Source organism: Pithys albifrons, chromosome 4 (genome assembly GCF_047495875.1).
Source record: "Pithys albifrons albifrons isolate INPA30051 chromosome 4, PitAlb_v1, whole genome shotgun sequence".
Lineage (NCBI taxonomy): Eukaryota > Metazoa > Chordata > Aves > Passeriformes > Thamnophilidae > Pithys > Pithys albifrons.
This window is the reverse complement of record NC_092461.1, coordinates 38268770-38294741: the sequence shown is the minus strand read 5'-3', so window position 1 is coordinate 38294741 and position 25972 is coordinate 38268770. Positions and strand designations below refer to the sequence as shown.

The 25972-nt window shown below is 45.2% G+C and overlaps 1 long non-coding RNA gene across 8 annotated transcripts in view; it reads left to right on the top strand.

Annotated features, from left to right (window-relative positions):
- LOC139671262 (uncharacterized) overlaps window positions 1–25972 on the top strand; it is a 135500-nt gene that overhangs the window by 95394 nt on the left and 14134 nt on the right. For 7 of the 8 annotated variants that reach the window (XR_011697699.1, XR_011697697.1, XR_011697698.1 and 4 more), the window contains 2 exons: window positions 4552–4927; window positions 25093–25142. This is a non-coding gene — a long non-coding RNA (uncharacterized lncRNA). Of the gene's footprint in view, window positions 1–4551; window positions 4928–11278; window positions 11491–25092; window positions 25143–25972 lie in introns of all 8 variants that reach the window. The other variant, XR_011697701.1, reaches the window with a different exon arrangement.

The window sequence follows — 25972 nt, the reverse complement described above, 5'->3', positions numbered from 1 at the left end:
ATGGGATGCAGAGGACTTTTGGATGGGCCAGGGATCTCTGTGGCCAAACAAGCCCAACCACTGATAATGGGGCATCTTGTTCTTTGTACCACTGATAATTGGACCTCTTATTCTTTGTACCTCATTGATTTCTAGGCTTTAAGGTCATGGTGCTTGTTTAGTCTGAGTAGTTGTATAACAGAGATTTCCTGAATTAGTTTCCACTCTGGGGTCAGCAGTTGTGAGTGGAACCAAACATATATCTGATTTTAAACATTGCCAGTGCTGTATCCTGGGCCATGGCAGTTAGAGGGCTTTTCTCTTTGTTAATTACCTGCAGTGTTGAAAAATGGTGTCGTAGTTTCTGGGGTTTTTTTTGTGGAGCTTCAACTTTCAACCTTTGGTCTCATTATGCCTTTGTGTGGCAGACTAAGGAACACTCTTCTGACAGGTACCTACAGGCTGTGAGGTGCCTTTTAACTTTGTCTTTGATTGACTTCCTTGAGCCCTTGCTACAAGCCTGGGTTTGTTCTTGTGGTTGTCCTCTGAACTCTCTCCAGTTTTTCCACCATTATTCTTGAAGTGTGAGAGTACAAGTATTAAACCTTGCACTCCCAGAAGCTGTGCCAGCCCAAGGCCTAAAGATAGCAGGGCCTCTCTGCTGGTACGTGACATCCTTTGCTTCTGTTGTGGACCTGCCTGGCAAGCTCACATTGGGCTAATTATGCCTCTTACCTCAGCCAGTCCTGTAGGTCTCGTGTGTTTAAAAAGTTTCCATGTAGCCATTTCTTTCATATGCCAAGTGTCTAATCCTTTTGATGTATTTTTTTTTCCTTGGTTTGTATTCTGAAAGGAGTTTTAGTCCAACCTTTCTCAGTGTACCAGCCACATGTCAAAAATCTTTACACAGCTGAATGTTGCTAGGAATGTATTTTACAGAGCTGGGAGAAGGAAAGTGGTTCACAAGAGGAAAATAACAGTGAGATATAACTCCAGTGTGTGGTGGCACTGGACAGACACATGCCACATGGTCCAGAGTCCTACAGGTATTTTTGACCTCTTCAGCTTTGAATAGATTGCTTTCTACCATGGAGATTAACCATGGAAACGGTTAATCTGCAAGCCCTGTGCCAGCCAAACCTGTCATTGCTGACTACAGAGTGTAGAACCAAGCTCCTTGACTTGACCCATGGTTTGGGTCTGTGCTGGTGAATTTCTTGACATTAGACAGAGTGAGTTGACTGTATTTCCAATTGAGGCGTTTTTTATTATTGGTTCTATGTTGTTTCTTATGTATAATGATTCAGAGGAAACAGAGCTGTTTGATCTGATGGGGAACCTAGAAAGCTTTTTAGTAATAACATCCAGATGTTTCTTTCCTTAGTACATCTGCTTAAGCCACTGTTGAAGTCGTTGCCTTCAGCAGTGCTGCTGTGTGTGATGCTAATTCATGAGTAATGCAGGAGTGGGGAGGAAGAGGAAATTTAGCAGCAGAAGCAGGGACAACCAGCTGCCAAAGAAGTATGGGAGAGGAAGGCAATCCAGACTCTAACCCAAATTAGTCTTGCTTTTACCATTTGTGTAGGGTGTTTGGAGGTAACCTTGCATGTAATTGTAAGTACTGTGCCCCAGGTTTGCCTAGTTACAGGTCACTGTGTACCTGTGCTATTGCAACTCAGCCATGTGGGCAAGACATTTGTCCATTTGAACATTGACTTCAGCCAAGAGCAGGGCAAGCCCTCCTTATGCAGTGACAAATGTGTGAAAAGGTGTTCCTGCCTGTACCCTTTTTCACAGGAAGGTGTTTCGCTCCCTGTTTGTATCTGTGTTTAGCACTTTAACACTGCCTTGCTAATCCCTGTACCAGGATTGTCAGCATGTGGTGTTCCTCCAGGGAGGGTCAGCTTCAGGACAGCTCAGCTGTCTCATGCCAAGGCTTTGGACAGCCAGGATGCTATTGGACATTGTGCTTTTAATGTCCCTGCCCAAGGGAATATTGCCAGCAGCCTGAGGATAACATGCCATAATTCCCAGTGCCCTGAGCCATGCAGTCTCTTTCTAGGCTGCACATTGCAAACTCTCAATTTATGGTCACCACTCTTCTGATACATACTCAGCTCTGGTGTGTGCTCGAGCTGGTTACACCATGCTGTCCTTCCTCAATGATTTCTGCTGGTGGCTGCTTTTTGACATCTCAGAGAATGTGTCTTCAGAGCAGAATGGTTTGTGGTGCTCACTGGAAAGTACTGGCATGGACATCTGGTGTTGAAAGGTGCTTGGCAGCCTCAAGGTCTTTGAAGAAGAAAAGAAACTCATCACCTCAAATGAGGGCTAGTGTGACACCTCCCTCCAGGGGGAGTGAGGTGACATTGGAGGTTCTGCAGGTTAAAATGAAGGAAGAAGGTGGAAGTGTATGGTTGGGGTGTGCAAAGTCCTTCCATGTGGAAGAGTTCTTGATTTGGTAGGTGTCTGTGAGACAAATGGCCCAAAGTTGTACATGTCATCCTATTCCTGTCTCTTCCTCACTAATGCGTGACATAGCACCATGACCTGTCCAAGGATGAGCCATGAAGAGGTTTTGGTTAGGTGGCCAGGAGCAGCCTCACCTGGTGATTCACAGGATGGAGATGGACATGAAGAGTAGTGGTGTACAGCCCCAGAGAAGCTGGCAGTACTGTGGTTTCTTGTGGGGTTCTTTAGAGAGTCAGGGCTCTGAAACACCACCACACATCTTGGAGCAAAAGAGACTGTGTGGCATATAAATGTTTTTCACGTAAGTGGAGAAAGCAGCAAGAGATGGTCAAATAAATTCATCTCTGGAGTTGTGGAGGGTATTGCCACCCTCTTGGGCCCTGTTTCCAATTCCTATCTTCTTAGCTGAACTTCCTGTGCTCCCAGGGGGTGCCAGAGCCATTTGTTTCCTCCACACCAGTTATGATCTGGTTTCTTCTGGCAATAAGGTAATTCATCTCACTTGGCTTCTTTAGCAAAGATGTGTTTGAGCCTGAGTGGCTTTGTACCTCCTGTGCCACATACTGCATTCAAGAGAGGGGTTTCTTCAGCAGCATAGACCAATCCTCCTTCTTCCCATAGAATCATGTCATAGAAAGCCCTGGACTGGAAGGGACCACAGAGATCATCTATTCCAAGCCTCCTGCTGTGGCCAGGGACCCCATTTCACTGTGTATCTCTGTAACTAGAAACATTAAATCTGGGTAGGACCAAACATGCATTGATATTACAGATCTCTTTTTTTATGAGGCTAAATTACAAGTTATTCCCGGCTGCCTCCTAAACCTGAGTTAGTTTCTATGTTACCTGCACTGGAACTCTTTCTCAGTTGCTGGGTTGGAGTTAGCATGCAGTTCATTCCTAATGGGATGGGGCTGCTAGCCTCTTCTGTAGCTCTTCCCATCCAAAGAAGTCTTGTAGACATCTCCATTGCGTTGATTCTTAACCGCTTTCAAATGTTCCAGAACGCAGATGAATGCAGCTTGTTTCTTAGGACCATTACATTGGGCTGCTTGCATCTGGCCAGTGTTCACTCGAGTAGGTCCTGGACATCATGAAAGTGTTTAGTCTGTATAAAGTAGCTAGATATTGTGTTTCTGTTTCTTTCTGTACACACACACACACACACACACGCACAGTACTATTTTTGATAAAACTTAGAATTTAATCTAGATATGATTTTTGGAGTTTTTCCTGCCTCTTCATTGGACCTGTGTGTTATACCCAGCAGAGCAATGTCTGCATTAGTATTAATCAATACACAGTGTAGTCATTTTGCTAGTCTGTGAATCTCTAGTTAAGCACTGAATTTGTTTTAGGGTAGAATTTATATGTAAAGCTAAGTATATTGCATTGTGTATTAAAATCCACTTAATTTGATTAAAGTAGCTCCACATTTCCTTTGTTGGCATTTGAGCTGTGACTTTGTCACTAATACACTGCTATGTTGCAGTTAAATGCACCCTCAGGAGACAGTCAGCTTCAGTAAATCCTCCTTGGTGGGAAAAGTATAGTAAAACTTTGGAGAGTGTTTGGGTTAGGGTTACTGGATTAAGGTTACTGGCTACTGAGAGTACATCTAAACTTTCTAACTGTGTTTGCATTTTGGTTTCTATTTGAAAGAACTCTTTGTTTCTAATGGAACTCGTAATGCAAAATATAAAAGTTTATGACACCAAAGGGAAATTTTCCAACAGTTGAAACAAAGTGCTTCAAATCAAAATGAGTTTCAATTTAGCAACCTTCAAAATGTCAAGGTTTTTATATTTTTTCTCTTATTCAGAATAGTAAAAAAAAATCAAGACCTTTAAACCCTGCAAGGATGACAGAATGGATTTTTCAGGTTTCTTTGGCATCCCTTGGTTGTCTCTGTTTGACTAGTACATTGGCTAAATATTCAGGCAAGAATAAGATGTTCTTCTGTCAGTACTTCAAGGTTGGGGTGTCCCTTGAAGGGTGAACCAGACATCACTCCCTTGATACTAATAGAAATCATGCATAAACCTTGAAAGTTTGTTAGTCTGTCCTGATCCAGATCTTAAAACTCTGTTTTCTTTATAGGTGTATCCACTGTTTGGATGATGAAGCTTGATGAGCTGCAGTTTGGGTTGGTTTACAGTATTTCAGAAGACTTTCTGAACTTGCCAGACAACCCTCCCCCTTGACTTTGGGACAGTGGAGCTTAAGTTTATGTCTCCAGTATCACACAAGGAGAAAGAGCATTGCTTGGATGTTTTGCACAAGTAATGAAAATCAGTGCTGCGTTACCATTTGGAGGAATGCTCAAAAGGAGAAAAGCCTAGTATATAGATCTTGTTTTATAGACAGATTTTGCCTGGGAAGAGGATGTCCAAGGGAAGATACAGGAGAAGGAGGAGAGGTGATACTATAAGCCAACTTCCTGACCTGCAGAGGGGGACTGAAGCTTCATAACAAGGTAAAAAAATCAAACCCAAAAAATCAGCCAAACATTTTCTTTCCTTCCTACCTCAGTCAAATATTCATCAGACAAGAAATGTGATGAGCCCGTGCATTGATTTGAATAGTTTCTCCTACTGCCCACAGTCTCTCTTCTATTCCCCTGCCCACTTCTTTGTGTCCTGCTATCATGCCTTGATCAGGCTTCATGTAAAAATCGTCAGCAAATCTCTACTGTCTTAGTTGCCCACATATCTAAGAGTTAATTTTTCAAGTATTTCTGCTCACACAGACACATTAAATATGTCACTTCTGAAGGATGGTTTTTGCCTTTATGCCTGAGAAATTTGTTGCTTTGTTGTTAGAAGTGAGGATGACAAGTCCCTCACACTTATCTGCAGTTTGCAGCTCCAGCTCCAGAGCATGACAGTGATGTATTTTCCAGACTGATGAGATACAAAGCGAGCTGAAATGTTTGAGCTTATCTTATTGCTTCATCAAAAGCTACAAAAGGAGAAAGGCAGGAGGTAGAAAAAATGGAGCAAAATTCACTACCTTTGGAGAACTGAAAAGCATTGGCTGCTTTAAAGAAATTTGAAGCTCGATTTATTTTTATATTTTCTTGCTGCAAATGTTTTTCCTCATAAACATGTATGGCTCCTCACATGTAGGTCCCTGAGTTCTGGAGCACTGGAGCATTCTTTGGAGAAGGTCAGCCAGAATAACAGAGGAGTGTCAAGCTTGGTCTGTTCTAGCAATACAACTCCACAGGCATGAGTGGCATGTGGCTTTCCTCTGCTGCACTTTTTGCCTTCTGTGGTTCATCTGAAGGCTGTGTGGTGGTGAGGGTGGAAAGGGTTCATCAGACTCTTCCTCTGAGGTTGGTCTGTGTGATGTTGCTGTGAAGGCCATCATCTTTATTGTCCCTACAACATTCCCTAATAAATTTGGCAGTGATGAAAAATGCTGAATTGAACTCAACTGAGATGAAAATCCCCTTGCTTTCTCACATCAGAGGTGTCCTGGCTCCTTCTTACCCTCATGTCTCAGCATTGAGCTGGAAGGACCGTCACTTAGTATTAGAAGTTTTTAACCTCTGTGATTCATTGTTTGGTTTAACTGCTGATATTTTCAGTGAGAAGGCCGGTGACATGGGTAGATGTGGTGATGGGAAGAGATACCACTGTTCAGGAAGCAACAATAATTTCACATCAATGAAGAGACTATATATGACCAAGTGTGTAACTTCTACATTTCTAAAGCAGATTTGAGTCAGAGTCTGGGTCTAGCCCAGTTCCTTGGAAGAACTAAATTGAAATTTTGAAGGTTAAACATAAGTTTCTGTTTCAGAATATACATTGAGGTGTTGATCTTGAGAGTGAAATTCACCCATTAAAAGGTGATGTGAGCGAGTGTGTGATTGACAGCAGCTGTGCTGTTGAAGGTGAGAGGGAGTAGAAGTGGATGTAGAGAGTGAGACCATCTAGTTTGATATCTCCCTTGATGACAACCAAGAGAGGAAAAAGTATAAGAAAGAACTCTCTGGGGATGAGCCTTCCCCAGCAGATCCTTCCCGCTGGCAGTGGTTAAATGTGCTAAGCACTTCTTGGAAGTGTCCTTTAGTTGTCCCCAAGGATCAGATGCCCCTGTCAAGCTCAGGTTACAGAGTTCATTATTCTAAACAACCCAAGCCATGCAGTGTCTGGCCCAATATCATGTTTATATGGATTAGCCCAGGTCACTTGAATCAGAGTTTCTGAGTTGGACTCAGCTGAGAGATGTCACAGCACTTGGTAGGCTGATGTTCCTGCTCTAATGACCAGGGCTCATCTCAGGAGATTGCAGTTCACCCTCAGACCTGTGTAATTCTGTCATTTAACCCCTCCACTTCTTCCCCTGGAAAGCATCTACTGGCACTTCATACAGAGCACCAGTCATATCTGTGAGTGTAAATTCCTGTGTAACAAGTAGGATTTAATAAGAACAGGCCTCAGAAAATCCTGCACAGCCCAGTCTTCAAATGTAGGACTGTTGTTTCCTTGGTGGATTGGTGCTTGAAGGAGAGAGATACAATCCCTTGTATCCCGCAGGAATTTCTTCCAGGTCTTCAAAGAATGGAGTGTAATTTGGCACTTACTATTTCATTGCATCAGCTTTTCTGGGTCTGGGAGTGCTCTTAGCACAAGCAAATAAAGTACCGTCTCATTTTGCTGTGTGCTCTGCAGTCAGCCATATGTTTGAGCCTGATAGAGATTCTTATCTCATGGGCTAAAATTACTCAATGGAGGATGACATTTCTTATCAAGGGCTTTGCTGAATCAGAGAGTGGCCCTGGCACCCAGCTCTGAGACAGGACTGCTCTTTGTCCACCCTCCCAGCCCAGCAATAAATGGATTTGTGTCTGTAGGTCAGAGGCACTTGAGTCAAGGATTGTTGCAGGTCAAACCTCTGAAGATTGTCTGTGTGCCTGGGAGGACGTGGGATCGAGGAGGGGAAGTGAGACTGTTCATTTGATTAAAACAGAGGGTCTTACAGCTGTGCAAATCCATCTTGGAAGATCCTTGTACACACAGCTGATAACTTAAAACTTCACATCCAGACTTCACTGCCTGACAGCTTTTCTTCCAGTTATGTGGGGTGACAAGCCATTCCCTCATACTGACAGCAATAGTTTCTCTCCAGACTTACAACTTGCATCTCTCCATCCTCCCACCTCTTTAATGGACAGGTTAATTTTCTTCCTCTCTTTCTGTTTCTTTCTTTGGAGTTTATCTGGTACCTGCTGATGATTCAAGGGGTTGTCTGGATGTTTAGCAGGTAGGAGAGAGAGAGAAACAACTGCTCCTCCTTACAGCTTCTTCCTGCCAAGCACCTTCACTTTGCCTTCTCTTTGCCTATTAGCAGTGCTGAACTGACAGCATGGGATGTTCAGCTTCTGCAATGTATCTGGGCAAAGCTCTTGATGAAGAGTGGAGGGATCTCTTGGTGAAGGGTCCTTTCCTCTAGCTGACCACTGTCCACAAAGGTAGGTTTGTTCCTAGGAGCCCTCCTGGGCAGGAAGCAAGGCTAGCCACCTGCCCACCCAACCACCCAAGTGAGGTCAAACTGTTTGTAAGAGGTTCCTCAGAAAGGCAGCTCTGAATTAGCATGTTTTCTCCCTACAAAAGGGTGCCTTCCACAGGTCAATACTCTTGTAGTGTTGTACTAAGGGCAGGAGCATCTCCTCAGATCAAAATAAATCTAGTAAAATGCCATCTTTGACAGAGAGAGACTGAACATGCACCATGGATTTCTTCTGTGAGTTTTTAAATTTTTTCTTTGACTGTAGCAAGTCACTCCTTTAATAACAAGTATCTTCAATCTGGCCTGTGTAATGCACAGCAGGAGGTTAAGTCCCGGGTGTCCAGCAAAAGTCAATCTTTAGGTTCTTATAAAAGGGTGATAACTATGCCCAATATGGTGAGGACATTGTGTCTGAAGGTCCCACGATGTCTACCCTTGCTGGCTCAAGCCTGGCATGCTCTTGGGAGCATGGAACAGGCCTTGGAGTGATGCTAACCAGAAAAGACCCCTTCATTTCGAAGAGCCAAACCCCTAGAACTGCTTTCTGCAGTACCTTTTGAGATGTCTAGAGATAACAGCCCTCTGTGGTGTGGCAGTGGGCCACAGCTGTGCTCTGAGTGACTCTTTGGAGAGGCTCCTCTGCCATCTGCAGCAGCCATCCTCTTTGTCAGCCTGCACAAAATCCTGAGGCTGATGGATGTAGCATCCTCAGAGTCCCTGTCTTGGTTTGAGCTGGCAAAATGCCAACCACCCAAGACAGAGTGAAAAGGGAAGAAGAGGGAGAGGATAAAACCCTCCAAAACTAGATTTATGCTGAAACTAACTACATGTATTTATACAGAAAAAATTAAGAGAAAACCACAATATAACACACATTTACACAAGTTCTCTATATATAACAAGAAATAACCTCCCACTCCCCAATTAATACAAAGTGTATTACTCTAGATCTATAAGTACTCTAAAAGACACCCTGCAAGAAAGAGAAGGCATAACAACAAAGTATTTCTACTTCCCTGAACTCAAACAAAAGGCAAGTAGCGGCAGCAGCAGGAGCAGCAGGGCCTGGCATAGCAAAACAACTCTAGCAGGTCCTGTCTGTACTTCAGGCATGGTGGAACTGACCAAGCCACACCCACACACCGGCTCTTATCCCTTCTGAGATGATGTCGTAACATGGCATGGAATACAACACTACTGGCTAGAAGAAGTCTGCTGTTAGCTAGCCCAGCTCAGGTCAAGTCAGCTGACAATTCCAGGCCTAGTCTGAACTTTAAAGCCTAAATTTTTGGCCTACTTGGCTAAACCCATAACAGTCCCCCATTCCCAAGACACGGTGGTGGGGGCTAGAGAGCGCATCAGTGCCACCCTTCTTGTGGGTAGCACTGCCATGAGTGTACAGCTGCCTTCCTCCTTTTGAAACAGCATCCACAGCCTGATTTTGAGGTTTCCCATGTCCTGCCTCCTGCTTTTTGATGGTGCAGCCCAGCACCAATCAGAGCTTGCAGCATGGGCGTCCCAGGCACCTCCAGGTGTCACTGCATGGGGGCTGGGTCCTCCTTCCTTCAGATATTTTCTCTTCACCACTTTCCTGCCTGAATTGTACTGAGTCACCCCAAACTCACAAGAGCAACCTCAAGCCTGCCCATCAGCCCCTGGCCCTGCACCACCATGACCAGTGCCCTGTGGTCATGCTGGAATGGAGGTCTCCAGGGTGGTGGGTGACCAGCTGGCCCTTGGGCTGTGTCCATATGCCCAGCCATCAGAGTCATGTTTTTCCCCATTACCTGGCTCCTACTGAAGTGGCTGTTTTATCACCTGTTGCCTTTGGATGCAGTGCTGTCCCACCCTGTGGAAATAGGTTGTTGCCTCAGTGGAGGACTGGGGAGGTTCCAGAGAAGCATCATGCTCGGTGCTAGTGGCCACCTGATGTGACCAGCTGGCATATCCATGTACCAGATGAGTCAGCTTGGCTTGTCCTGCCAGGTGCCTGCTTCTCATCCTATTGCAGGATCATGTTTGATTTCTTAAAAGAAAGAGGAGAGAGGTTTCTCTCAAGCTGCGTGCTCTGCCTGTCCATTGTCTCAGACATTGTGCCTGGCTGTGACTTCTGAATTGTTGCAGATAACCTTCGCTGAGCTGGACTCAAGCAGTGTACCTGAGTGTGCACCTCACATGCCCACAGAGTGCACCCCAAATCCCATGGTGTGCACCCTATATATGCACAGCATATGCCTTGCACACCTATACTGTGTCCTGTGTACCCATGGCATGCAGCCCAGGCACCCATGACATCATGGCATGTAGCCCACACACCCCGGGATGCACCCAGCATACCCACAGCACGCACAGCACAAGTGTATCAAGACTATGTGCCAAGTGGCAGTGCTTGAGGTGACAAGAAGACCTCATGTCGTCACTTGCAGTTCCCAGACCAAATTTACAGTTGGAAAAAAACCCAACAAAACCCTTTAATTTTATTTATCAGCTGATGTAATTTTTTTCTAGAAGTCAGTAAGGCACAGTCAACCTGCATCGCTCTTGCTATAAACCATTATCTAGGTTAGGCTTACACACTCATAATGGGAAGGTTGAGGCAATTCTAGTGCATGGCTGGAACGTTGTCAGTGCCTGGTTTTGGTCCTGCTGTGGTGCAGCCAAGGGTGATGTAGCAGCAGAAGCCAGTGGAGCAACCCGTTGGGGCTGCAGTTGATGATGTCTGGCAGACATCCCATATATAGCTCTGGGAGTGCAGGAATGAGGACTGAATGGGCTGAACTGCCAAATGTTCCCAAATACTTGAATCCCTAAATCTGTCCACCACAGTTTCTGCCAGCCTGGTGTAGGTTGTGGAGTCCAGGAGAGCCTCCAAAACATCTGCTCCATGCTCAGGAATTCCCAGTATCAGCATAGACTTGTACATGCAGGGCAGGAAAAGCCAGCATACATGCATACACCAGGGGGAAAAAGCAGGCAAGCTTGGTCGATCTCATTTTAAGCAAGCCAGAATACATCTGTTAGAAGGGGAATCTTAACTAAAAAGTAACTGGGAACCTCTTCTCTCTGGCTTTGGTGTCTAGAAAACAGAGCCTGTTTTCAGAGGTTCTATGGGCAAGTGCTGTGTCCTGCACCCTGCACTTGCTCAAGCAAAACCTCAGTGTCAGCTTTTCCCTGTCGAGTTTCTGTTCTCACATCATGTACTTGGTCATTTTCCCACCTGATTTGTTACAGTAACAAACAGCTCAGGTAATTTCCATCTAGCATTAATTAAGATTCTTCATGCCTTTTTATTCCAATATTAAAAAAGGGTTCCTCTTGATTGCTTTGGAGTATGGGAGCGTGCAGCTGGGTGCCTCTGACTTCGGCAGTATTTAAGTGCACGTGTAAGTGCTTTCCTGATCCTCATCTGAACCAAGACTGCAGTAAATCTTGACGACTCACAGTAGAAGTCTTTCATCTTCACAAAGCTCTATAAGTGAAGGAAGTATTTGCAACTCTTGGAGCCAACAGAAAGAATGTGTAAGTCCTGGCAAAGAGGTGAATTACTGTGGAGTTCAAAGAATGACATGCTCCTTTGTGTACTCTTATCTCAGTTGTTGGGGGGAGTTAGCTCTTTAAGTTGTGGTGGTGGGGATGGGGTTGTTTTGTGCTTTCTTTTGTGCTTTGTGTTTTGAACTCTGCCAAGCATTGGGGAAGGTGAATGCTGTTCTGTCCCACAAACTCTGACTGGCTGAACATTGTGGGAGGAAGGATGAAACTGCATTGGAGTCCCTTGTTTCCTTTGGTGCTTCAGGAGTAACTTTACAAAGCAGTTGTCCATAGCTCAGGAAATATTTTTCTGCTGACTTCATCCCTAGCTAGTGACTGCCTTCCACCTCTGGGAGGTTAAGGCAGGAAGAGCAAAGTTCTAGCTGAAGGTCCTCCATTTTCAAAATTAGTCTGATTTTTATTTTTTTAAATACTTGATTGCTGGATTATTCCTTAAGGTATTTTTCACTGGGTTTTGCAGAACATCTCATATTTTTGGAAAATTTTCAGGAGGGAAGAGTCCCAGTGGTGCTGTGCAGCTCCAGAGGGCTGCATGTGATACAGACAGGTGGTAATGACAGGAGGAAGGGATTGGAGGGCAAAACAAATGCAACTTATGCAAAGATATCATGAAGAAATTCAGCCTGGTGAGGGCATGGAGCAGCAAAACACCTTCCCAAGTTGAGACAGAGCATCACTGCTTCGCTCATGTGGCACAAGTAAGGATCCAGCTCTATTCCCCAGGGGATGGGCTGGTGCATCTTTTCCATCTCTAATGTCTCTGCTTCTCTGATGTAAATAATTTATAAGGTTTGAAACGTGATCATGGGGCTGTCTGTGTAGGAGAAAGCCTGAGGCCAGCAGCATGCAGGAGACCTAGTACCTAATGTAGTGCCTGTTCTCCATGGGCAGTATGCCAGGTGAACAAGTGCTGGACTGGTGTCTGAACCCTACTAAAGTCACCCCACTCAGTCATTTTCTTCTTTCCATCCCTTTCTCCATATCTTCTTCCCCACTCCCTTGTTTTCTGTTTTCTATTCTTTTTCTTTTCATTTCTCCCTTTTTTTCCCCCTTCTATTTTTCCCTCTTCTTCTATTTGCCATTCTGCATGTGAAAAATGGCCTCTTTATTCTTCTATTTTTTTTGCCAGGTAGTAGTATATAATTGAGCTGTGGGTATTTTGGCCACATAAGAACTAAACAAAGGGGTCATCACTTCTGTACTGGTCTAGTTGAAACTGGGAATGAAAAATCAACTGTTGATGCAGAATGGAAGTCTGAAAAGCTGGACTGGCTGTGGGGTGAGAGATGCCTTAAAGTGGCAGTATATAGGAAGATGTTTCTCCATTCTTGAATTCAGAGTATATAAGTAACCAGTGACTGTAAAACCCATGAATCATAGAATCATAGAATTGATTGGGTTGGAAAAGACCTCTGAGATCATGGAGTCCAACCCTTGGTCCAACTCCAGTTCATTTACCAGATCATGGCACTCAGTGCCATGTCCAATCTCAGTTTAAAAACTTCCAGGGATGGTGAATCCACCACCTCTCTGAACAGCCCATTCCAATGCCTGATTACTCTCTCTGGAAAGAATTATTTCTGATCTCCAACTTAAATTTCCCCTGGCAGAGCTTGAGCTCGTGCCCCCTTGTCCTGTTGCTGAGTGCCTGGGAGAAGAGACCAACCCCCACCTGGCTAGAACTTCCCTTCAGGTAGTTCTAGACAGTGATGAGGTCACCTCTGAGCCTCCTCTTCTCCAGGCTAAACAACCCCAGCTCCCTCAGCCTTTCCCCATAGGACTTGTGTTCCAGTCCCTTCACCAGCCTTGTTACTCTTCTTTGGACTTGCTCCAGCACCTCAATATCTTTCCTGAACTGAGGGGCCCAGAACTGAACACAGTACTCAAGGTGTGGCCTCACCAACACAGAGTACAGGGGAAGGATCACTTCTCTGGTCCTGCTGGCCATGCTATTTTTGATACAGACCAGGATCCCATTGGCCTTCTTGGCCACCTGGGCACACTGTTGGCTCCTGCTGAGCTTCCTGTCAATTAGTATCCCCAGGTCCCTTTCTGCCTGGCTGCTCTCCAGCCACTCTGTGCCCAGCCTGTAGCACTGCAGGGGATTGTTGTGGCCAAAGTGCAGGACCCGGCACTTGGCCTTTTTGAACTTCATCCCATTGGAATCAGCCCATCTCTCAAGTCTATCCAGATCCCTCTGCAGAGCCCTCCTGCCTTCCAGCAGGTCGACACCCTTCCCAACCTGGTGACATCAGCAAATTTGCTGATGATGGACTCAATCCCCTCATCTAAATCATCAATAAAGATGTTAAACAGGACTGGACCCAACACAGACCCCTGGGGAACACCACTGGTGACCGGCCGCCAGCTGGATGCAGCTCCATTCACCAGCACTCTCTGGGCCCAACCCTCCAGCCAGCTCTTAACCCAGCAGAGGGTACACTTTTCCAAGCCGTGGGCTACCAGCTTTTCCAGGAGTATGTTATGGGAGACAGTGTCAGAGTCTAGATAGACTATATCCACAGCCTTACCCTCATCCATCATGTGGGTCACCTGATCGTTAAAAGGAGATCAGGCCCCTCCTAAACCCATCCCTTGTCCATCCTGAAGGTGCTGTGTGATTGCACTCAGGATGAACTGCTCCATCACCCTGCCAGGCACGGAGGTCAGGCTGACAGGCCTGTAGTTGCCAGGGTCCTGCTTGCAGCCCTTTTTGTGGATTGGGGTGACATTGGCCAACCTCCAATCATCTGGGACCTTCCCAGTGAGCCAGGACTGTTGGAAGATAATGGTGAGCGCCTTGGCAAGCTCTTCTGCTAGCTCTCTCATCACCCTGGGATGGATCCCATCTGGTCCCATAGACTTGTGAGGATCCAGCTGGCTCAGTAAGTCAGTAACTATTTCCTCCTGGAATACAGGGGGGCCATTCAGGTCCCTCTCACTGTCTACCAGCTCCAGAGGCCAGTTGTCTTGAGGGGCACATGTCTTACTGGCAAAAACTTAAGGCAAAGTAGTTGTTAAGTACCTCAGCCTTCTCCTCATCTTTGTTAACTATATTTCCCTCCAAGTCCAACAGAGAATGGAGGTTTTCCTTGCCCCTCCTTTTGTTATTAATGTATTTATAGAAGGACTTTTTGTTATCCCTAACAGAATTAGCCAAATTAACTTCAAATTGCAGTTTTCTTTCCCTGATTTTTTTCTGCATGACCTAGCTATCTTTGTAAATTCTTCATAAGTAGCCAGCCCTTTTTTCCATAGTCTGTAAACTTCCTTTTTATCCCTGATTTTCTTCAGAATCTCCCTATTTAACCAAGCCGGCTGTCTTCCCCTCCGGCTGGCCTTTCAGCACACTGGTATAGCCTGTTCCTGTGCAACGAAAACTTTCTGCTTGAAACATGTCCATCTCTGCTGGACCCTCTTGTTTTTAAGGGTTGTTTCCCAGGGTGTGCTCTGAATTAGTCTTTTGAATAGGCCAAAATGTGCCCTCCAGAAGTCCAGTGTAGAGGTTTTAATGATCTTGCATCTCTGAGTATTGAAAATTCTATTATTTCATGGTCACTGTGCCCCAGGCAGCCTCCAACCACTACATCTCCCACCAGCCCCTCTCTGTTTGTAAACAGTAGCTCTAGCGGGGCCTTACCCCTGGTAGGCTCATTTACCAGTTGATGAAGGAAATTATCCTCTATACACTCCAGGAACCTCCTAGACTGCCTCTTCTCTGCAGTATGAAGCTCCCATCAGATATCTGGCAGTTTAAAGTAACCCACAAGAAGAAGGGCTGGAGATTTTGAGACATCTGCCAGTTGCTTGTAGAATAATTCGTCTCCTTTATCATCCTGGTTGGGTGGTCTGTAACAGACACCCACGAGGATGTCAGCCTTGTTGACCTTCCCCCTGATTCTGGTCCACAGGCACTCAACCTTGTCACTGCTGACCTCAAGTTCAACAGAGTCAAGAGACTCTCTAACATATAAAGGCACTCCTCCACCTCTCCTACCCTGCCTGTCCTTTTTGAAGAGCTTGTAGCCCCCCATGGCAGCACTCTAGTCATGTGAGTCATCCCACCATGTTTCTGTGATGGCCACTACGTCATAGTTTTCCTGCTGAAGAATGCTGTTGTGTGAATACCTGTGGAGCAACTGCAACACAGTTTGACTGACAGGTCCCAGCACAGTTGCACAGGTGTTTCAAGCTTTCTGGAAAGCAACATGAAGGTAGAGGTAAATCTTGCTGGTTGTGTTGCTCCCTCACTTGGTGGACCTGTTTCTCTCCTGGAGCTCTGGAGATAGAGGGCAGACGATGCAGAGTGTTTTTGCCATTGCAAAGGGTGGGTTAGAAGGCACAGCAGCCAGAGATGGTCATCAAATAGATAAAATTAATCAGCCCAAATTCCAGAGGTGGGCTCACCCCTAGGAGAGCTGCCTTTATCTATTGTGGTGTTCTGATGGAGCACCTCTCCTGTGAGGAAAGACAGTGAGTGTTGTGGTTGTTCAGCCTGGAGAAGAGAAGGCTTCAGGGAGACCTTAGAGCACCTTCTAGTACCTAAATGGGGCTACAAGAAGATGATCGGAGGGCTGGAGCACCTCACCTGTGAGCAAAGGCTGAGAGAGCTGGGGTTGTTCAGCCTGGAGAAGTCTCTGGGAAGACCTTAGAACACCTAAGGGGCCTATAAGAGGTCTGGAGAGGGACTTTTTACAATGGCATGGAGTGATAGGGCAAGGGGGAATGGCTTCAGACTGTAAGAGGGCAGGTTTACATTGGACATAAGGACGAAATTTGTTACAGTCATGATGGTGAGACACTGACACAGGTTGCCCTGACCAGCTGTGGTTATCCCATCCCTGGAATTGTTCAAGGCAAGGTTGGATGGGGCTCTGAGCAACCTGGTCTGGTGGAAGGTGTCCCTACCTTTGGCATGGGGATTAGAACCAGATGATCTTCGAAGGTCCCTTCCTACCCAAACCATTTTGTAACTCTATGATTCTTGAAATCATGCAAATTGTGATCTATTGCAATGGAACCATTTGCATTAATTGAGAGGGAAGAAACATGACAGTTGCAGTCCATTAAGCAGCAGAGACATGCTCATGCCAAGAAACTGCTGGCAGCAGCTGTTGGAGGTGACAGGTTCAGCAGAAAGGTGGAGGAGTGGATGAGCCCAGAGCCTGAACGTCCCTTCACCTGCGCAGGTGAGCAGAATCAAAGCACTGTAAAAGGCCGTGGACAAATGTCAGTGAATCTAAAGAAATATTTTCTCAGAATACTGCTCCCCTCTGAGTCTCAGGGGAAACAGGTCAGTCTACTAAGTGGGACAGGAATCAACAGTAATTACATTTAAAAGTGGCATTTGCTGACTTAATCTCTCCATGGGCTTTGTCTTGGCATCCATTGCTCTTGTTGAGAGCTCATTTAAGTAGGCGATTGCTCATCCCTCTGCCTGAGTGGCTCATCTTGTCAATCCTCCTCATGTCACTCATGGAAGTAAATTGTAAATATATATATTTTTTTAAACTTGGGGCTTTCATTGCATCATACTCAGTGGCATGGTCTGCTTTTTGTGCCATTTCAAATTTATCTTTCAAACAACATACGTAATTTTTCAGCACCATTTCAAAATACTACAACAATATTATTGTAGAACTAAGTATTGTAGTTATTTATAAGAGCAGGATGCTCACAGTTTCTGGGACTGTATGGTATTTTAATTTTTTGGCTTCTCTTTGGGACTCATGTAAACCACTCTTTATTTTCAGCAAAGCATCTGTTTTAGCTTCACGATTACTTTGTCTTTTAGACTGAAAGGGGCCTCAGAGCATTTTAACCTCCTGCTTCCCCTGCCTTGTAATCTCCCCAAGGTTTGCCAGGCTCTTTCCTAACATGAATGGGGGGCCGGAGGGGGAGACGGGAAAGGGGGGGATTCACTTCCGATGAAGTCAGCCGAGCTCTGTCCTGCAGCGGCCAAGTTGGGAAGGACCTTCATCCGTCTCTCAGGATGCTGCCAGTGCTGGATTAGGCAGTGCAGTCCTGAGCTGGGAAGCTGGTGGTGAATACGCTCCCCCACTGCTGATCTTCCCATGGGAAGCTTTTGCCAACAGGAAGATGCATGAAATTGTTAAATACTTCCCAATGTCTGGCTAAAGTTTCCCCTTTACTCATTTAATTTCACTTCACTTATGATTGAGGTGATTATTTAAAAAAATCACTTTTTTTGACAGTTTACATATTTTTTTTTAATTTGAAACATCTTGTTCTACCTTTAAGTAGATAAAAATCCTTTGTTCCATCACAGATGCAGGGGACTTGGAGAGCACCTCCATCTCAACAAATTGCTTTATCCCAACATAAAAAATGGATATCTTAGAAAAAATTAAGTCATAGGTTTGAAAATGTTCCATCTACTTGAAAAGAAAGAAGCACACACCAGGCATGTCCCTTATTTTTTCTCAGGGTGCTGCTTTCTTTTCATGTTGCTGTTGGTGGTTTGTGGAGTATCATGCCTTAGAACCCATCAGCCAGCAGCACAGACCTGCAGTGCTGAGCAGGTGTCTGCCCAGGTGCTAGGCTGCAGCAGTCCTGAAGCTGAGTTCCTATGATAAGTAAAGTGCAGAAAAGGGGTGTCAGCGCCCTTGCTGCTGTGGACTTCTGTGGGAGACCAAACACCTCACCAAACCCAAGGAGGATTACTGCATGGTAAAGCTGGATCTTGAAGCCCTGACAATGTGCCAGCACCTCAGCCTTGGGCTGGGTCTTTTCCTGGGACTGCTGGAGCTCAGTGAGGAACTTGGGCTGCACTGGGCCACTCTTGACTCTTGACGCCACTTTGGGTTTCACTGAAACTCTGCTCCCGTGGGTGGTGAAGTAGTTTATGTCCAGTAGATAACATGTCAGGTGACAGAAGCCTTGTGAAATTTGGTACCATGAGAGCAGGAAAGAAGGGAAATATGGAGGAGGAAGGAGACTGCTCCTCCTCTTCCCCAGGTCTCTTCCTTCCCCTCTCTATCCTTCCTCTTTCCGCTCAGTGCTCTGCCTCCAGGACTCACCCTCCACTTTAGGGGGTGCCAGCACCCTTCCTTGTTAGGAAGCCAGTTGTGCAGCTGATGGATGATGTCTTTTTGAAGTCCTGTTACGTGTTTTTGTTTGCTCATTGTGGAGATTAAATGAGGGAACAGTTGCAGCCTGAGATGCCAGTAGGTGACAGTTACATCTAACATATATTTCAATTTTTGTTATCTTCCTGCAGCTGTTTTCACAACACTTATATGAAAGGTCCACTTATCTCACTCCTTCCATGGTAGAAAAGGCTAAAGAAAGCACTCCTATTTGTTTGTATTGAAACTGGTATGGTTTGTACCTTTTATATTTTTTTGCTGGGTTTTTTTTTATCATCTTGAACTCTTTGAGCAGAAGGTAACAAAACACTCAAGGGCAGAGTCTTATCTCTTCTACATCAGTGCACATGAAGGACTGTCACTGACCCTGGGATTGCATTGTTGCAGTCTCAGAGGCAAGCCCTCTCTTAAATAAAAAGATGAATCCCTCTGCAAATGCTTGGCACATTAGTTTTCCACTCCCTCTTACTCGTTAAGGTATGTTGCATTATAGTTATTAGGAGTCAGATCTCCTATAGCACAGCAGTTGCATTGTCATTAAAGACAATTTTTTAGTTCTTCATACAAATAGCTATATCAGAGGGAATGTAGAGGGGTTATTTGGCATCCTGGGGCAGTGCATTGCATCCACACAACTGCCGCTTGCATGGGTGGACCCAGGGTTGTGCACATCTGGCCTGCATGTAGCCAGCAGCATTGTGAAGTTCCAAATAAAGCCTGGAAACCAGGGAGATGGTAGCCTGCATAGTGCCAGAGTGCCTTGGAACCCCTGCAGGGCTGGTCACGTTTGGGCGCTGGAGCTTCTCTGGGTTATAAGGGATTTGGGAGACAACCTGTGGCTCCTCATGTCCTTTTCTGCTTCGGTTGGCTGGTGTGGTCTGCTGCTGTGAAGGAGATGGCCTTCAGCACAGTGGTGGTATTTGTCCAGGTTGGAAGGGTAGTTAGGAGCTTGTTTGCTTTTGTAACTAGTTTGACTGGAAAGGTTGTAGACTGGGAGGAGGAAGGGCTTGATTTCTCATGTGTGTGCTCCCAGGCACTGGGCTGACACCATGCTTGTATGGTGGGAAGACAGAGGGGTTTATAATGTCGTTACAAGTCTTTGTGTCTCTGGTCATTAGCTAGATGAAAATCTTAAGATTTTTAAATTGGCTAAAGTTTGCATGAAATAAGTGAGCCAGACACTTCCCCCTTTTCAATGGTCTTCCTGTCTGCAAATCTGCCGGGTGCAAGCCAGAGCACTGAGGGCTTCGCTTGCCGCTCTGCTCCATCAGCTCCAGGTCAACTGGAAACCATTTCCAAAGTCTGCATTCCTTTGATCAGTGATTAGTGAACTCAGATATTTAAGGTAAATGTTACAGCTTTCTGGGAACTCTCACCTGAGTTGCCACATAAATGGCGTGAAATTATTGTAAGGAAGCCAGTCCAACTGACGCAGGAATGTTTTCCACTTGTGTGGAGATACAAGAGAGGACCTCTCAGTGCTCCCGGATGCTGAGGAATTCAGCCTTGTGGCCTTTCTGAGAAGTGATTCTTCTGCCTGGCTTGTAAACTGAAAATAAAACACAGATGAAGGGATTTACCCGAGATCGTGTAGGATGCTGCCGCACTTGAGATCAGAATCATCATCATCTGTGTCCCAGTTTTGCACTTCATCTATTAATACATCACGCTATTTTTAGCCCTCTAAGTAACCACATTGTCAATAATTAGCTGCACTAATAAGTGCTCTTCCATACACTGCAGGACCCATCAATGGAGCAGCACCCTCTCCTGAGCCAAGCTAAACACAAGGGCGGCTAATAAAGGCATCTGCATTTCAAGTTGGTTGTTGCTGAACAGACACGTGTCCTTGCAGCTCTTATGATCAGGCAGCTGCCTAAATACAGCTCCTGTACATTGGTTAAGGATGAGGTATTACTGCTCAGGGTTTCCGGGGTGTTCCCTTGCTGACCTTTGAAGAAAGTGAAGAAGCACGGTCTGTCCGTCTCTCTCCACTGTATGCTGAGTCAAGACTGCTGCTTTCGAAGAGAGATAGCATCTCACAGTACCTAGAGCTGGAAATTTAATTAATGGCTGCAGATATCTTAGATAATGACTATATTTCCACACCAAGAGAATTAGTAGTTACAGTACAGATTGGGAGATGCACTCAGAGCAGCTGGATGGAGCTGAGTGACCAAAGCAGATGCAAATCCAGGAGTAGATGACTGCAGACGAGGAGATGCTGAGCTGCAGTTCTCTTGAATGCTACTGATGACTGCAATTTTGCTCCATTAAAAATACAATCACTTCACCGGTACCAGCATAATGGTGCTATCTAAGCAAAGAGACACACCAGTGCTTCAGAGGAACCTATTTTCACACAACTTTCTTTTAAGAATCAAGTCTCCCAACTTCCAAGCCCAAAATAAGGGACCCAAAAATGTTCTCCAACATGTAGAAAATGAGGAGATGGATGACTGAAGTGCTGTGTCACCTCACTGCATGCTTGCTATGTGACTTTTGCATCATGTGAAGAGCAACTGTGTGTGGGGGCAGCAAAATGATCTCCCCTTTCAAGAAATGCCCATGTCAGAGGGGTTGTCATCTCCAGAGCTGTGACCTCTTATGAGAGCACCATTCATCTGCCTCCAGATCTGCAAGATCTGTGTGAACATCACCATGTTTTGCATGCGAGACTTTCTCCCCCTCTCCCTCTTTGATATAAATGTATCAAGATACTTATCTTTAACTGTGCATGCAAGCCAAGCTGGTTCACTGAACATTGGCACAAGTCATGTGTGCTTAAACCAGCAGTCTTTATTCAGGCAAAGCTGCTGTTGATTTTTCCTTGCTTCTGTAAATTCCAGAGCCTTGGTCCAAAGCTGGTGGCGCACATTTGTTTGCCTTTGTATCGTAATACAGATGGGCAATCCTTGTAATACAACTACCTTTATTTATCGATAGAAACATGCAGAATTGTGATAGGTTGCTACATAGATTATTATTATTGCTTCCTTCTTTTTCTCTTTTTATCCCTGCAAAACTGGCTGGGCTAAATGCTGTGTTGGGCCAAATAGACTTCTCTTTTTTTCCCACCAAAACTGAGCTGGTGAAATGGTCTTTTCCTTTGCAGGATTCTCCTAATTTGTGTCTAATATTGCATCACATGTACTACAAAAGCACTGACAGGGCTAGATTACATCTGTGGCCAGTTCAGTTCCTACTCAGCACTTTATTTGCATCTTGGCGGTAAGATTTGACAGTTTCCCCCAATCTTCCCCTGTATACTGATTTCCTATGAAATGTCTGCATATTTAGACATTTAAAAGACAACTTTGATCATACATCTCCAAAGAAGAAAAAAACCCAACAAAACAACAAAAAAACAAACCAAGCCCCAAACCCAGAGTTAAAGACTAGTAAAAAGTTCTCAAAGCAGCAGATGTGTACATAGAAAAACAGGGGTTTTCACAGAGGACAAGTTGCCCTCCCAAGAGTGTTGACTGGGTCCAGTTCTTGTGTTCTTCAGATAAATTTAAATGGGAAGAGGTGAACAGGAAGACCTGGCATCAGAGAGCCTGGAGCAGCATGGCTTGCTCAGGCCCATAGAGGTGTATCAGGGAGGAGATGACCTGCTGAGGCAAAAGGATGCTGATGATTCAGGAGCAAATGGTTCTCACCTGGCATGACTGTAATTATGCTGAACATAAAAAGGAAGTTTCTAATCATGTCAGAAGTGAAGTTTTGGGGAAGTTTTTTTGCCAGACTGATGGGACCGAGATGTTTGGTTTGTTTCTGGGCAGGATTATGTGTTTCCCTGAGGTGAATGTAAATGGTGTTCATGCTCCAGGGAGGCCCTTCTCAATCATATTAACAAAAAAAAAAAAGGAAAAAGAAAGGGGAGAAAATGTATCTAATGAAGATGAGTTTGAGGTTTCAGGAGAGAATAAGTTGGCCTTGTTCTATTTCTGAATGACTGTCCCCATACAGAGCCTGTACTCCAGTGAAGGAATCAGTTTTATTCCAAAGTTGATGGTTAAGTGCTGAGAACAACTGTCTGAGGGGTTGCTTATGCGTCCCTTTTCATCCAATGACAAAGGGCCTGGTCCCACTGACTTTACTCTCCCAAACTGATTACCAGCCCATCCCTTGTGTTGGTGCCTGGGAGCATGTGATCCTGCAGCACTGCAACACTGACTTTAACAGAATTTAGCCCAGGGGAAAAACACAGTTAAGCTTGTTCTTGATGGTGTCAATTCCTGCACTTGTCTTACAAGTGTCTCAGTCCCTGGGGCAGGTAGGGAAAAGAGCTAACCTTGAGCACTGCTGGCAGTGCAGCATGAAACTGTCCCAGCAGTGGGTCCCCTATATGGGAAGAACGTGGACCTGTTTTCGTGGGTCCACAGGAGGCCATGAAGATGATCAGAGGACTGGAAAAGCTGAGAGAGCTGGGTTTGTTCAGACTAGAGAAGAGAAGGTTCTGGGAAGATCTTGCAATACCTAAAGGGGCTATAAGAGATCTGGAGAGGGACTTTTGACAAGGATGTGGAGTGACAGGACAAGAGGGAATGGCTTTATACTGAAAGAGGATGGATTTAGTTTGGATGTGAAGAAGAAATTTTTTATGATGAGGATAGTAAGATGCTGGAACAGGTTGCCCAGAGAAGCTGTGGATACCCCATGCCTAGAAGTGTTGAAGGCCAGGTTGGATGGGGCTTTAAGCAACCTCATCTACTGGAAACTTTCCCTGCCCGTGGCAGTTGGTTCGGACAAGATGATCTTTAAATGTTGCTTCCAACCCAAACTGTGATTCTCTGAAACACTGTCCTAGCCATGGCAAGAGCTTTTATTTTCCAGTCCTTTTCAGTCAGGAGGAGATGGAGGTGGCCTCACCTTAGGCTTTGATCTTAGGTGTGGAGCTCTTGGGGTTTAGTGCGTCTCTGCTGGTCCCCACAGCCATCCCCTCATGCCTGCTCCCCACTTGCAGGCAAGCCGACAGAAGCATTGTACCCACCCTGGAATCTCCTTGCCCACAAAGCCTCACAGCCAGGCTGCAAGAACAGTGCATGGGCCCCTCTTATTCATGCCAGCCTGTGTAAAACACTTTGGTGGCTCTCAGATGTCAGGGCAAGGTGATTCATTCATGGGGTTTTCTCTCCCTTTCTGGTGTGTGAAGTTGCGGAGGTGTTTGGAGTTTTCCCCTCTCTGCCTCTGCACCCCAAACTCCCCCTCTGAAATCTCCGCAAGACACCCATGTGATGACTCAACCCCCTTGGGAGACCTGTGGGGTATTTCCTCCCCATCTTCAGCGATTTCTCTCATGAGAAAGTTCTCCAGGTCTTGGCCTCACTCCTGTGGCTCACCAGAGTCCACCAAGGCACAGGCAGGCAGCAACACAAAGGTCACAAAGGGTTGCAAAAGAGCCAGTGCAGTCGGTCAGAGCTGCTTTCATCAGACAGTTTTGAATGAAAGTGTCTTTGTCATTTTCTGTCATTTATTTCACTACTAAATTATTCACAAATTAGTTGTCGAGATTTAATCAAAACAGAGGGAAGTGAGGAAGCATCCTCCATGTTCAGAATCATTTTGCACCTGGTGCATGAGTGGGTTGGGATTTCTCTGCTGTTTGGGATGTTACCTAAAGCAACCCCAAGAAGCTCTTTCTTGAGCACTGGGTCCTCACTTGTACCCACACTCACTGCCAAGCAAGGAAGTGATGAGCACAAACCCCCAAACTGCCACATCTATAAATCTGAGTCTTGGTCTCAAAAGCTATTTCATGTACAGCCTCTGCCATAGGTGTTTGCTGAAGTGTCCACCACCAGGAAGGGTCACATTATGTTTAGTGTAGCAGTACTTCACTCATACTACATATGGACCCTAATAGTTGTCTTGCTCCTGATGTGCATGTTTCATCTGATAAGCCCCAAGCCAACTTCCCATCTGCCACATTGGGTGCTGTCTTGCTGACCAAATACCATCCTGTTCATTTTATTGGTTTGATAACATGTTTTGATAGTTCTTTTTTCCCCCTATTGTTTTCTTCACAGATTTATTTGGAAAGTATGACCGTCAGGAGCAGCTTACTCACCATTAGATAAGTACTACAGATGACTCATGCTAGAGTATTGATAAGTGTGCAGCTGAGCTGTTTTATAACAGCTGCCATGTAATGCCAAGAGCCAGGAACCCTGATTTCATCATCTGTGCTTTTCCATTAATGTGTTTTGGGTCTCTAGCACCTTTTCTCCTTAGTTTGTTGATCTAAAGGGTTCACAGTAGATGTTTTGCTTCCCTCAGTGAGGTATAGGGTATGGGGCAGCTCATGTAATTTCAAGTTGTCACTTTGAAATGAAAGCTAGTGTTGAAAGGCTGCTGCTTTGTAGCTGTTCTCCAGGACATGCAATTTTTGTCTTCTTAATAGATGCCATTAGTGGCTTTCCTTGATTCTTTGGGGTGGTTTTTTTGTTTGTTTTTCCAGAGCCATTACATCCCTTCTCCAGCACGACAAACCAGAAGGTGCAGAAACAGGTAAGGCAACTGCTCTTGTGGGATGTTACTTTTGAGTTATTAAGTTTGAGTTATAAAATACTGGCTGCAATAAAGTGAAGAAAAAATAAATTCACTCAATGACAAGTGAAAGTTGTGCCCAGTGTGCTGAGCTCCATGAGAGCCCGTGAAATTACTATGTTCAGGTGAGAATTTGCAGGCTACCTGACAGTGTGCACCTGAACCTTTCTCTGCTTCCAAAACCACTGACAGGCCTTAAGGCTGTGTGAACAATCGGTGATGAGATTTAAGAAGTGATGAGCAACAGGAAGGAACCTGCCTTTGGGAGAGATGCAAAAGGGGCTGAGATATGAAGGTGGGGGTACATACATGATGGCAGGAGCTACTGGGAAGGTGTTAACCCACATGGGATGGCAGGGGACTGAAGTGGCTTTAGCTTGGAGGGGTGCAAAGCACCATACAGCAATGAGAAAAATTTAGAGTTAAAAGTTACTGTGAGGGTGTTGTGACACTGGGGTAGGTTGCCTAGAGAAGTTGTGGATGCCCTGTCCCTGGAAGTGTTCAAAGTCAGGCTAAATGAAGCTCTGAGTAACCTGATCTAGTGAGAGATCTCTAGTGGGGTTGGACTAGATAATACTTGAAGGTACCTTACAACCCAAACCATTCAGTGGTTCTATTATTGTGATGCTTTGCTATGCTCATTGGAGTTTCTGTTCTTCAGACTATTGTGCCACTTTGAAGTAAAGAACTGTGTCCTGCTCATGCTATAAAATGAAAAAAAAAATTACATTGCATCTGGCTTCAACAGAAGCCCCTGCATGATAGCTTATAACATAGGCTCAATTAGGCTC